This window comes from Anser brachyrhynchus (assembly GCF_964034855.1).
Source record: "Anser brachyrhynchus genome assembly, chromosome: 2".
In the NCBI taxonomy this organism is placed as follows: domain Eukaryota; kingdom Metazoa; phylum Chordata; class Aves; order Anseriformes; family Anatidae; genus Anser; species Anser brachyrhynchus.
In genome coordinates this window covers 96,590,059-96,603,642 of record NC_137695.1, presented here as the reverse complement: position 1 = coordinate 96,603,642, position 13,584 = coordinate 96,590,059, and the positions used below count along the sequence as shown (strand labels likewise).

The window sequence follows — 13,584 nt, the reverse complement described above, 5'->3', positions numbered from 1 at the left end:
AACATTAGTGGGCCATGCTAGTGACAAGAAGGTTTCATTCTCCCACTTCTCTTCATGTGCTTTCAGTACAGACATGGAAACCACACGCTCTGCTTCTGGGTCCTGTGTTGGGCAAGCAGAATGCATGCTGTGATGGTTTAATTTAATACATTTGAAAAGCTCTAGCATGCTGCAGACTAACATGTTTGAAGACTTCTTGAGGAGATCTTCAAAAATGATAGCCTGGAGCCTAATTGTGTTTTTTTAATTATGTTGAGACAGTTTGAATAAGCCAGTGTGATAGATTACAACCACACCTTTGGCATGCCAACACATACTTCTGAGGGAGCACTCTGAATTTGCAATGCACAACACCGGAATGCTTTGCATATGAATATTTTCGTGTGATGGATCCAGGAAAGCAGCAGTCCCTCACCCCAAAAAGAATGCCCCTCACTCCTGCAATGCAGGAGGTGTACTATTGGCCAGTTTCTGGACAGCTACTACCATTTAGCCCTGCTTTTCATATGAAAGGCTTTTGAAGTACAAGGATAGAGGACAAAAGTAACACCTACTAGACTATACTTCTAACTTCATAAATTTGTCAGTGATCAAAGGGAAGGAAGTGATTCATACCTTCATAGCATTATGATCGTGGCAATCTGTTCCTCCTCATTCTGTTTCCAGGCTTCACTCAGGGATGTGACACCTTCTGCTCCTCTATCCATGATCTCCCACAAGCTTGGGTTCCCACACAACAGGTAAAATAGCTTTCTCTAATCTAGCTCTTCACCTTTTTTTTTTTTTTTTTCCTATCTGAAGCAAGTTTTTTTTAAGAGGAAAGATTAATATCCAATACAGTGTTGAGCCAAAACACTATCTTTTCTCTGAATTAATATCCCCCACACCTTGACAGTGACAACACTCTTGAGAAGGAAGGCTGTTTTGAGCTTTTGTTCATAGTTAGGCTTCTGACCATGAATGTTGGTGTCTTAGCTTTGGTGGGACTGATATGAAATGCACTAATGAGCAGGCTTTTGTTCTGTCTGCACCGTGGTTTGTCTACAGAGGCTGTCAGCCAGCCTCACTTTGGTGATCTAGCACCTGCTTTTACCTTCTAGCTAAGAGATGTGTGTTCCCTGGTCTGTTTAAAGCAAAATGAGATGTATATCAGATGTATAACTGAAAGTGTTTTTGCTAATGTGGCCATTTTGACTGGCATAAGGTCAGTGGCCAGGGTTGAAACCTTTTCCACTGGGAGAAACCTTGTGTCTAACCCTTAGGAAACAGATTGTTATACTTGTGACACGCGTGCTGTCAAGGCAGAGGCAGTAATACAGATGCCATTGAACCAGTCAAGACAGGTTTGAACTTGTGTTTTGTGAAGAGGAGCCTAAAAGTTTCTGGCCACAGAGAGCAGTTAGTCTAGGAAACACAAACTGCAGGGAAAACAAGGAAATACTGGTAAAGACCAGCTGATGGGATCAAAGGGCTTCTCAGTAAGTTTTGATAATGAGCATTTTTCCATGCATACTTATAAGTAATCAGATAAGATGTATAAATTATCTAAATTAGTAACACTTTGAGGGTGAATTCCAAAAGCAGGTAATTGTTCTTTATCCTCCCATGGAGAACATCCCAAATATCCAGGGGTGAGAGGAAGTAGTGCCACCCTTGCTTCCTTATCTCACAGCTGCAGTCTGGAAAGCAGAGCTGCGTGGGCTAAGTGTCAGATTGCTCACCTTCAGCTCCTTTTCTCTTTCCTCCAGGTGAGAATAAAGCAAGAGCAGTGTGGGAGGGGAAAGCACTTCAATCATCTTTCCAGATGAAATTTAGAAATCGACTCTAAAATTAAACTTTTCCCATGATTACCTCCAGTTGCCTCTATCACTTGACAAAGTAATATTTCTTTTTTGTTTCGGTGCGGATGCTTTATAGTGAACTCATGAAATCAGTCATTTTAAAGATGACTAAAACTTTTAGGCTTTTCAGAAATGTCAAAAGATGGAAGACAAACATTGCTTGAAATGTCTAATCCTGATTATTAATGGTTATTAACTCCAAAGTACATTACTTTTCTTTATAAAACCAAAAACTCTCTTATGTTTACTTCTTACCCTGTAGTAAAATACTTCACTTCACAAAAAAATAGCATTTTAAAAAATGGAGAGTATTTTATGTGACTATGTATTTACTATATATGTTTGTCATTTTCTGAATTACTAGTTTTGCTACATGACTGTAACATTTATTACAGGGACTATTAAGAAGAAAGGGATGTAAAAATAATGCATAGAAATATTCCAAGGACTACAGCTAGTGTCAATTTTTACTCTGAACGTTTATTCAGGATGCCTGTGTGCCTATACAGCCAGAGGATGGTTTCAGACCGTGTCTCTGAGTTTACAAGGTTGTAACTGCCAAAATCTTCAGCAAGCAGCAGCTATTTGGCCGTGCTACCAAATGTAGTACCCCTCCGGAACACTTCTGTTTGCTATGGCTATCAGAAATAAAATAAGGAACCTTGTTTGAATGGTCGGATATTGATAACCCATCATGGATTGACTACCTCTTTTACAGAGCACCCAAGAATACAGTTCCCCCTGATAGTTCTTAGAGAAGTCTAGGGACTCAACGTGGTTCATAACTCCTAACACCATCAAAAGACTTCTGCAATCAGTAGCTCATTTTTGAGAATTGGTATACAGTGTAAATTACCTGTCACTTGCTGACTGTGAAGAGCGCAGAAGTTTCAGTTAACTGACCAGAAGTATAGAAAAATAGTTAAAATCAGGGTCTGGAGAATAAATCCCACCTTCTCACCGAAGTTTCTTATCCAAAGTACTTAAAGTCATAGCAGAAGTATGTCTGAGGTAAAAAAGAGCAAAGGAAAAATTTTCAATCCTACAACATGTTTTTTGTTTAATGTTACTATGAGACTTTATTGGCAAGGAAAGGTCGACACGAGTGAAGACTGCTAGAGTTGCCCAAGACTTTCTCCTGTAAAACCCATGCTTTTGGTTTTATATGAATACACTAAAATTCAAACGTTCGGTGTGGTTATCTGACAGGTGTTTGTCTCAAAAATTATTTGTTCATTTAATTTTCAGAAGAAATGACATAGGTTGTTTTTGTTTTTGTTTTTAAGTGAGGTTAGGGAAAAAAATGCATTTGCCAAAACTGAATGATTCTTACCCTTGTTTTGTGGAGGAGATCCAGGCTGATTCAAGAAGGTAAAATTTAGTGACATGGATGTAAACAGGATGAAACAGTCAGAGAAATGCCTTTTGTCATCTCTTAATGAACAGTTTGCCTAGATTTAGATGAAAAATAGTTTTCTGAAAACTCTTTTTTTGGAGACATTTTTGAGAATTTGCTTGGAGGTTAACAACTAAATTTTCCGAAACCTCCACGTAGTTTAAGCAAGACTATTTTTTTGAGAGCTTAATAAACAAGACAAATATGATGAGTTGGAATAAATGAAAAAAATGACAAGCTGAAGGAGGGCACAGCAAATGATGTGAGAACAAGGGCCAGAGTGTGAAGGGACTTTGTAAGAGGAAGTAACTGTGCTGGATTTCAGCATTCTCCAGCTGCAGGAATTACCTTCAAAAGACTCCTCTGTGTGACAACCAGGGACTTCTGTCTCTTCCACAGGTACGAGATACTGCAGAAGAAGTTGAAACTGTTCTGTAATCAAATATGGTATTTTTTTTTTCCTTTATTTTTAGTTTCCCTGCATTGTCCTTTAAAAGTATTACTGGTATATGGACATGAGTCTAGCATTCACTGAGAGTGGTGTGACAGCTTTTGGAGGTGAAACGCCTCTTTAGTTTAGTGTCACCTGTGAATTTGGCCTTTATTCAAAAGGACGTCTGAAAAGTACATTTTCATCTTGAAATGTGAGTAGGAATTACAGTGCATTTTTATAAAATCATATCCTAGGAATGGTGGAGTACGAGACCTTTTTGAGACTAACACTATATAGATTTAGCAATGAGTTAATGTACTTTTCAAAACTCTCAATGCTGCTGTAACATATCAGGCAAAATCAGTTCTTGGATGGTCTGTTCCTGGATGATAAGCAATAATTTAGGCTTGTTTTCTTTGCAGTCTATGAAATTCTTCTTTCATACATTTTTATTTTTCACAGGACTGCGGCTATGGCTTGTTACTTCTAGGATCCTGTTCTAAACAATAGCTGAGAAACTAGTTTTAGTAAAAGGTATGAGCAGCCTCACAATGCAGGATGATCATCCCTTTGGAAAGTCTTAAACAGGCCTGTAGTTAGGGATTAGATTAATCTTTGATGCAAAATGTTTTCTTTCTTTCAAATCTTTTATTATCCTAGTACTGAGCATTTTATTTTAACCATTCCTGTAGGCTATAAAATATATATGGAGGATTAAAGGTTTGAAGAAATCTCTAGCCTGCAAAATCTCTAAGAGCATTTGCCACCTAGCAACAGCCAGGACCATGTGTGTGCTTAGAACAATCAGGAATTGGGTGATTCACAAGAAACCTCCACGCTGCTTTTAAGCACGACTGTAACTTCTGGAGGAAGGAAAAACATAGCAAAAGATTTGGGTTACATCACTGACAAAGGGATTTCATTACCATAAGAAGTCCCTAACAGGGTGACAAATAATCAAGATGAAAAAGAATGTGTGAGAGCAGCAGAAAGGGAAACAATGACGTTCCTATTACAGCAGTGGCCTTTACAATAAATGATATGTCAGCTTTTTCATTTTGAATTGTGCTGAATAAGTTGGTCATTTCAATTCATCAGCAAATGAATACTTAGATTAGAAGCTATTTTCTTTTCAAATTTGCATTTACTAGCTTAGTCATGCAATAAATACCACATTCCTTGAGAAGCTGGAATTATCTGCATATTATTTTTAAATGTGCTGTTTGCAAATGTTAATGATTCAAAAATACAGGTACTCTGTTAGTTTGCATGGGGATATGCAGGGAAAGTATGGGAATATTATGAGAGGGAGTGTAATTGCAACATGCATGAGCTGGCTATCCAAATCCCATTGGTCTGCATTTTGTGATGCTAATGAATACGTAGGAAAAATTACACAGCTGCTAAGGCACAAGAATTCTTCTTAGCCTACTCTTCTGCATAAGCTTTTGCAACATCTATGAATGTGTTTCATTGTATATCAGTTATCCCATTTGCTCTGTTTTCCTGCTTTTTTTTTTCTTTCTTTCTTTCTTTCTTAGAGGAAAGAAACAAGGGATATCCAAGGACACTGTGTCTTTCATGCCTCCCAGACCTCTGAACTGTTGATACTTGTTAAGGAATTTTACCCATGTGACATTGTTAAATTAACCTGGATCTGCTGTGAAAAAAAAATAAATAAAATAGAAAAAAATAAAAATAAAGGCAGCTTCTAGACTTGTGATTGTATTATTTAAACTTCCCTATTAGCAGGGTACTAAAAAATACTTTATTTCAATACATGGTATTTTTAGAACACAGGCTATAGTGTCTCAGTTAACAAACCAACACCAACCCAACAAATACATGATTAATATGCATTGCTAACAAACTACTTTTAATGCTTGAAGATGGTGCATTGTTCCTAAATTAGACTACTTTACTATTTGGAGAAATCATTAGCCTAGCCCCTTACAGGCAGCTGGTAGGATTCAGTTCTCTTTCTGGCAGCAGGAGAGTACACGCTGGAGTATCAGAATTGGAGCAGAAAATTGTAAGTGTAGCTGAAATGGAAAGGGAAGCAGCAAGCTATTGCCAAGGGAACACAGGGATTTTTGTAATAAGTGCGTACGCTGAGTTTATAACAAATATAAAAAGCTCTGGAAAAGATCATGTAAATAATGGCAAATTTAGTACTAAAAGTGTTTCATAAAGCTTGACATTCGCACTGAATTGCCAGTGCTGCATGAACCGTCGTAATATAGACAGGCCCTAATAGGCAAAAGTTTTCAAAGCTGAACAAGGTGTTTAAGTGTAAAGAGCATGTTGACAGATTGTTTTTGTGTTGTACTCACTAGCAGTAGCCCCTACTCGGCAACATGCCTACTGATGTAGGTTGGTGCATTGCCAGACAAGGACTGCATGTTCAGATATGCTCAGGACGCTGTAGATGTTCCTCCGAAAAGAGCAAGTTTGCAAAACACAGAAGGAAGTCGCTTCAGAGTCCAAGCTTTCCTGCCTCACTGTTAGTCTCTTCCAGCAATTAATCAGGATGTGAAGTCTAGTTGTGTTTTGGTTAAGAAGAAAATAATTTTATAGTCATACGTTTCTTTGATTCTGTTTATTAATGAGGAGTGGTAAAAGTCCTGCTTCTCTGAAGACAACAGAAACCAAGCAATAGGAAACAGTTTGTGCTTTCAGAGCTTCAGGTTTCTTATCAGCTGCTATTTAGCCCACAAGTGGCTTCGGGACCTCATCCAGTGTTTTAACCTAAATGTGTATCCATTTTGATTTCTTATAATACCTAGTGTCATAGTAGAGCAGCATAATTAGAAAAATATTCTTAAAATGGCACATTTTTGGAAATGTAAAATATTACAGGGCAATATATACTGATGGTTACATGGTGATGGAGTTGACCTCTGTCATGCTCAAATACTGATCTGCATTTAAGCAGGGAATCTCAGCCCTTTCAGCAGGAACTGTGCAACAGCTGTGTTTTATCTGCTTCTCTGGCCTTCTCAAAAGTGAGGATTGAGGGAATACAGCAAACAAGATAATGTTTCTATTAGCCCTAGCAGAGCTTGTCCTTGATGTTGAAAGAGAACGGGTTAGGATTCATATTTTTTAAAGAAACGGGCAAAGCAGAGACAAGAAGGAAAGTGAAAGAAATTCACATTGACCAGTGTAGTCTTGTGTCCGGGTCACATACGTAGCTCATCCAGTTTCAGATCAGACTCTTGAAAACAGACTCTCTTCCCATGTGAGTGCTCAGCTGTGGATGTTTCAGGGTGGTGGCCTTTTTTCAAAGAAGTCTGAGACAGGTTTTGACTCCATCCTGGTACAAGACACAGCTTTGTTCCCTTACAAATCTTACCTAACCCTAGAAAAAATAATAGATGCAATAACAAATTGAATAATAATAATAATAGACAATAATAAAATTTCAGTATTGACATTTTACCAGTATACTTATGATTTATGCTCTTTTCACTTGAAAATAGAACTGGAATTAAAACATGTGATGTGGAACAGTTCATAATATGTTGAGCAATATTTCATCCTAAATAAATGGTGCTACATTCCACATAAGGATTTAAGCATAAATGCTTATTTTTTTCATTCCTAATATTCTCTTCAATGTCTGAAGATATTTTAAGATACCTCTTCCCCTTTAAACACCTTCTTAGTGAAAATTGAATGTATACTCTTGACTTCTAAATCATACAACATTTTGATTCCTTCCCTTAAAACTTTCCCCCAGGTAAGTCATATTTGAAATATGAGTTTCAGAAAAACTTCAGCATTCCAAGAGTACCTTAAAAAAGGCATGAGCACTGTTCTTCTGCCAGGGATTTTGTGTATCTGGGCAGATTACAATGGACTTAATGTGCATGATGAAATTGTATTATAGCCATGCAGTTTGTATTATATTGTTACTTATATATCTCCTGTCACTTCTTCATCCCAGTTAACATTCTCCTCATTTACACCTCGAGACTGTTATCCCTCAGGAGATTATTTTCCCGTTTTTACAGAGCAACATGTTCAAATGATTAGAATCACCAGTTTTTCATACTCCTCATTTTTAATAGAGAAACCCTAGAGTTGGTTCTGTTATACTTGGCTGCAACCCTCTAGCAAAAAAAAGAGTAAAAACCAATTAACTCTTTCAGTACCTTACACCTACCCCATTAGGATTCCACTGAATGAAAGTCTTTGGCAAGAGCTAAAGACTTGGAAGTCAGCTCTCACTTCCTCGATGCTCTGGGAACAGGCATAGGCCAACAAAAGGCACTTTTGTTAATCCCTGAATCCTATCACCCATCTTCTTGTAATCTCAAACTCTCCTGCAGAGACTTGGCTGTATTCTGGCTTCCTACCGTCCGATAACTTTTCGTGTGTATCAAGGTATTCTCTGTTTAGCACTATTGAGGCTCTTGTTTTTTTGGCAGCTTTGTGTGAAGGAATTGTTAGAAGGAATTAGGTGCAGGGAACCTTCTGAACCTTACAATATGTACAGTTGTTGCGACTCTACTTTTGTCCTGTGCTACTACAGTTGATAATGAGAGACATTTCATTCCTACTTACTCAGCTTTCTTACATTTATTTCCTTTGTAATGAGAGGGATGCACACTGGGGGTTGTGGGGCAGGGGAGGTGAGGGATCCTTTCCCTGCTATCTGCTGGCTGTGCGCTGCAGCTGCTCGCCCTGGGTAGGGCCGAGCACCCAGTACCCCAGGGATGGACTTCACCTCCTAATGATGAGTACCACTGATGGAGTTGCTTTGCAGAGGCACAGACTCTTCAAGTCAAACATCAGTAGCAACCTCGCAGAGAGGGGAAGTAGATTTGTTTCCAGTAAGGAGACAACTTCTTCTTCTTGTCCTGTCTTGGGAGTTTTGCTTCAGAATAATTGGTTGCAGATTTTCTGGGAAAGGTTTTGGTTTTTGTTTTGGTTTGTTTTGGTTTGTTTTGGTTTAAAGAGTGTTTTCCTTGTTCCTAAAACTGTACTGATAGATCATCCAACCAAAGTTAGCGTTTCCTTCTGTGGATCATTTATGCGAGGCTGCTGGGAGAATTGATGTTAAAAGCTGGAATTAAATTCTCTGGCTTTTACTTTCTGTAGATCCCACCCTTAGAGAGCATCCTAGGACAGAATAGGTCACACATAACCCTATACTGTTCCAAGAAAGAAAGGAAATGCATGATTCAGATGAGTAAGTGCTTTAATGATTTCTGGTTGAGACATGTTGTTGTAAATAGTTTTTTCATCATCCAAGGGATGATAAACAAGTTTTTGAAACTGGCAATTGAAGGGAAACTTAGAAGAGCTTTTAGCTGAGAAGGTAAGACTGCATTAAGTTCAGCCTTGGTAGAAGACAATACAGGGAACTATGATCAAGTATAGAAAAGCTAAATTTAGCCCATTCCCTTCAAATTTTTATCTGAGATCAAGGTCTTATTGTTAATCGTTGCCTTTCTTTGTACTAAGTCTTGCAGTTTAGGTTATGTTCTTCCATTTAGAAAGAAGGAATGGAAGAAGAAAGACGGAAATGTTCAGTGCTTTTACAAACACGTATAAAATATAAGCAAAGAGAGATAGTTGAGTCTCTGTTCCACAGCACTAAAGCAAAGAGAACATACAATACAGGCATCCTGAGCAGGTTTTTAGCACACAAATCTTTCTTTTTAGAAAGATTTCTCTACGATGTTTTGTTAAGTTATTGATTGAATATATATGGAGCTTGTTGCTCCAGTATAACACATAGAAAGGAAATTTCAGCTATCACCACTTCTGGCCTAGGAGGTAAATACTTGTAGAGGGCTGTGAATCACTACATTTGATTCCAACAGGAATCCTATGACAAGCTGCGTTCCCATAGAGTACATGAATATGGATCTTAAGGTTTATATGTATGCAATGCCTTAGTTCAACATAATAAAGAGATATTGGGTTAAGTTTCTGTATCTAGTACTAAGTTACAAAGGTAGTGGTTCCCTAAAATGCCTCTGCATCCAAAAGTCTCAGGAACTATGTAAAAGTTGTGATAAGGAAAACCTGAACTAATCTGTTACATAAAAAGAGAAGTGCCTTTGTGCAGCTGCATCTACTTATGTACCAGTAACACGGCAGAGAAACCTGTGAAAATTTAGGGAAGACTATGAAGAACGTTAGTTTTGTTTGCTGACAAGGTGTCAACGGATACAATGACTATCACTTCTTTCTTTCTTTCTTTCTTTTTTTTTTTAATTAATTAATTAATTACTTTATATTTTTTATTTTTTCCCAGTGTAGCCTTTACTGGAAAATGTTAAAAAAGGCTTCCTTGAATTCCTCGTCCTCTGCTATTTGGAAGCTCAGAATTAACCTGACTTCGCTGCTTATAGAATCCCTGCTCATCCCTTTTCCTTGGTTGAACGTAGAGCTTTTATCACATTACTACAGAGAATATTTTCCAAAGTCAATTCAGGGTTGTTTTCAACAAATATTTAATTGTGTCACTGAAATTCATTTTATGCAAACATCACAGATGGTGCTATTCAAATGAATAGGTATAGAATATAATGTAAAAACTGATGTATTAAATTAACTTAAATTTAAATATCTATGGGGAAAAATGTATTATCCATCCAATGCTCTTTTCTACAGATTTTGTATTCTCTCATAAAAATTAGCAAATCCCACCAACTTTTATGACAAGGGATTGGAGTGATTTTGTTAAAGAAATATGTCTTTACATCACTAAGTATAGACCCGCAACTCCTAAGCTTTCCTTCTCTATTAATTTCTCCCACAAATATTTTTGAAAGCTCATAACCTGTGTTTCTTCTCTGTAATTATTTTCTGTACGTGGAAACTTCATTGCAGGGGAATATGAATGATTCAGATATGTAGACTCTATTTTGTTATAATTTTAATGCCATTAATTTGATATTTTCTGTATTACTTTCAATACAGCTATACGGATCCAGATATTCAATAATGCAGTCTGAAATCACTGAAAGCTTGCTGAAGTTAGGGAACTGGAAGAAACTTACCTGTAAAGGGCTACTGCACACGCATCACATCAAACTGATCCCAGTGCTCACGCTCTTCCAGGCATGGCTTTCAACTTCCAGGTCTGTTTTTAATAAAAGCTTTGCTCAAGTTCTACACACTTCCAGCTGATGTAAATTGTAACTGTTTAAGAACAGGTTTATGTTTTTATGTTTATTTATTATTGTTGCCAAGTTGCAATAGATGCTTGTATATTTACTGTAAGAAAATTGAGATGGCTTATGTATATTTTAAGTAGGTAAAGGTCATGAGTGTTTGTAAATGATACACCATCCTGTACTTTTCAGCCAAACACCACTCGATAACATTTCAGTCTTTACACAATTCAACTTTTCATTTACCTTTCATGTCCTGATTCTGCCAAAGTAATGCCTTTTTTTTAATTCGCATGTGAGAAAAATGCATAACTTTCAGTTTTAGCCAGATTTTTTTTTTAACCAAAATAACACAGTCTGCCATTCCTTCCAAATGAATTTCTCAGGCTGCAAGGTGATCTGCAGAGTTAAAATGTGGAAATAAAACAGTCTTATAAATTCATGTACAAGATGTTCCAAGAATGTAGTCAGAGCTCAGAAGAGAAGGAGACAAAGAGGACTGGTGAAGGATAAAAAACTGTGCAGACTCATTTGCAGTTCTACAGTGAATGCCTTTATATGCCTGGTGCCTTTCCACTCCTTCTCAAAAGTGTAAGACTTCCAGGAGAGAGTGAACTTAAAATTATTTTTGGCTTTTCTTACAAGGAGAAAGTTACTAGTAGCTACAGCAAAAAGAACTAGTGATTTTAAACTAATTTCAAAATACTTGCTTTTCCTTTAACTCCTTAAAAGCAAGACTTTTGTTTTACAAATAACTAGATATTTATTTTTGTCTCTGGTTTACAGACTGGATTACAGGAACATAAAGAATTCAATTTGCTAAGACTTCCACAACAAATCTGTAGCCAAGGCAGAAACAGAAGCCTGGGTTCTTCAGGCCACTGCTCTAACAATTAGATTTGCTGCGTGTTTTTGCTGATATATATGTGATAGCTCATGGTTTTTGAACAGATAACATTCTGGATAGTTAGAAAGCAGCCCAAGTAGAAGCTTAGTCATTGCTAGGTTATATTTTTAACTGATGTCATCATCTCACCATTCACTCTACCCAGCGTCAGTTTGGCTGTACATTTTTCTTGCAGGCCATCCATTTTCTTCTACTCTATTATTGTCAGAGAGGATTTCTAAGCTGGTCCGCAGTATCCTTCTCTACTGAATGCAAATCTCTTGTGATATTCTAACACACCACTTAGGAGAAACTGGCAACCTAAGAGCAACATAAGAGGCAGTTAGAAATCATTTACAACTAAAATACAATTCTGACTGTAGAGGCAAAATATTCCAAAGATAATATATGTACAGTAGATGGCTCCTTGGCTCCTTAATAGGCATGTTGATAGTACGGTCCAAAGATGCTTCAGGCTTACTTTCATGCTGACTGTTTTTACCATTAATGCAGTGGGAAACTATACCTGCCATAAAAAGGGGATGTTACCAGTTCCAAAACATTTAATGAAGTTTCATAATGAAAGAATACAAGGATCACAACAAAGACAGATAATGCCAGTGAAAGCAGAGAGACTGAACAGAATGGCAGGGTTTTCTAGTTGTCGAGCATATATGAATGTTGACTAATATAACTGTATGTTGCAGCACAGTGCTAAATGGAAAAACACCCTTCAGACACAGGTGTTGAATCTCATAGGGGACCACTCCAATACTTGCATAATGAAATGAAGAAACTTTACTGCACTAAACCAAGAACAGATACTTTTAGCAAAATGATTTAATTTTTTTTTTTTTTTAAACAAGCAAAGAAACAAACAAACAAAAAAAACCCAACAACCAACCAAGGAACCAACCAACCAAACAAACCAAACAAAAACAGCCAGAACACTGTCTTTTCACCAAGCAATTCAACATACAAAAAGGGGAATTGTAGCTACACCGCCCTAGGAACTCTGACTCACAGTGTCACACGTCCTCCTTGTTCCAGAGGGGAAACAGTTTGCACCACCCTTTTTCCTGGCACAGCTTGCTTCCTCCTCTCCAGCTCTGAATGCAGCCCAGCCCACTGACCCATGAGACCACAGCTCTCTACTTTCTTTGCCCACTTCAGGAAGAGGATGGATCCATCCACCAACATCTCCTTGCTGTCTCATACAGAACAGCAGGTAGTCCTTGCTCTTCTGTGCAGGCATTCAAAAGGGCTCACAAAAGGATTTCAAATATTTGTGCAAATGTTGACATTCTGGATGATGTTTTAGCTTCTTAAAATAAATCAAAATGTTACTAATTCGACCAGTTCTTTAGTGAGTTTACTGTTACCTCTTGACACATTTTCAGCAACTTCAACACCGTGAAAACTTCTGTTGTTCATCTTATCTCAAAAATACTGTTAAGGTTGCCAGTAAAGGTGTACTTACCACTTAAATGCATCAAGTATGGTAGATGACTGAATGTACACACAAGGCTTTATGCTAGCCCTCCCAAAGCTAACCATCAGTTCTGATCTACTGGTTTCTTCTCCTGTCCATTCATGGAATGGATTAAATTGAAGGGTCTCAGTAGTTATGCTGTAATTAATTTTTAAGGTCTAGTAAAACATCAGGAGTTCAGCTACTGATGTGGTACTGGTCCTTTGTGACACTAAATATCACTGCATCTTGGTTACCTATGATGTTATTAAATGCACCCCAATCATGTAAGTAGCCCCATAGTTTCAATGACACCACTTCCATGAAGAGGCAATACTAAAAAACATTGGTTAATTCCTTCCTGAAATAACACAGTACTAATTGTTTATATAGATACCTCCTTCTATATAGGATACTGCTAATT

General features: G+C 37.5%; 1 long non-coding RNA gene across 1 annotated transcript; it reads left to right on the top strand.

Annotated features, from left to right (window-relative positions):
* The first annotated feature begins 410 nt into the window (after window positions 1-410).
* LOC308189858 lies at window positions 411-13,037 on the top strand. Its single transcript, XR_013946655.1, has 3 exons — window positions 411-740; window positions 10,610-10,770; window positions 12,556-13,037. It is a non-coding gene; the product is annotated as an uncharacterized lncRNA (long non-coding RNA).
* Window positions 13,038-13,584: the final 547 nt, after the last annotated feature.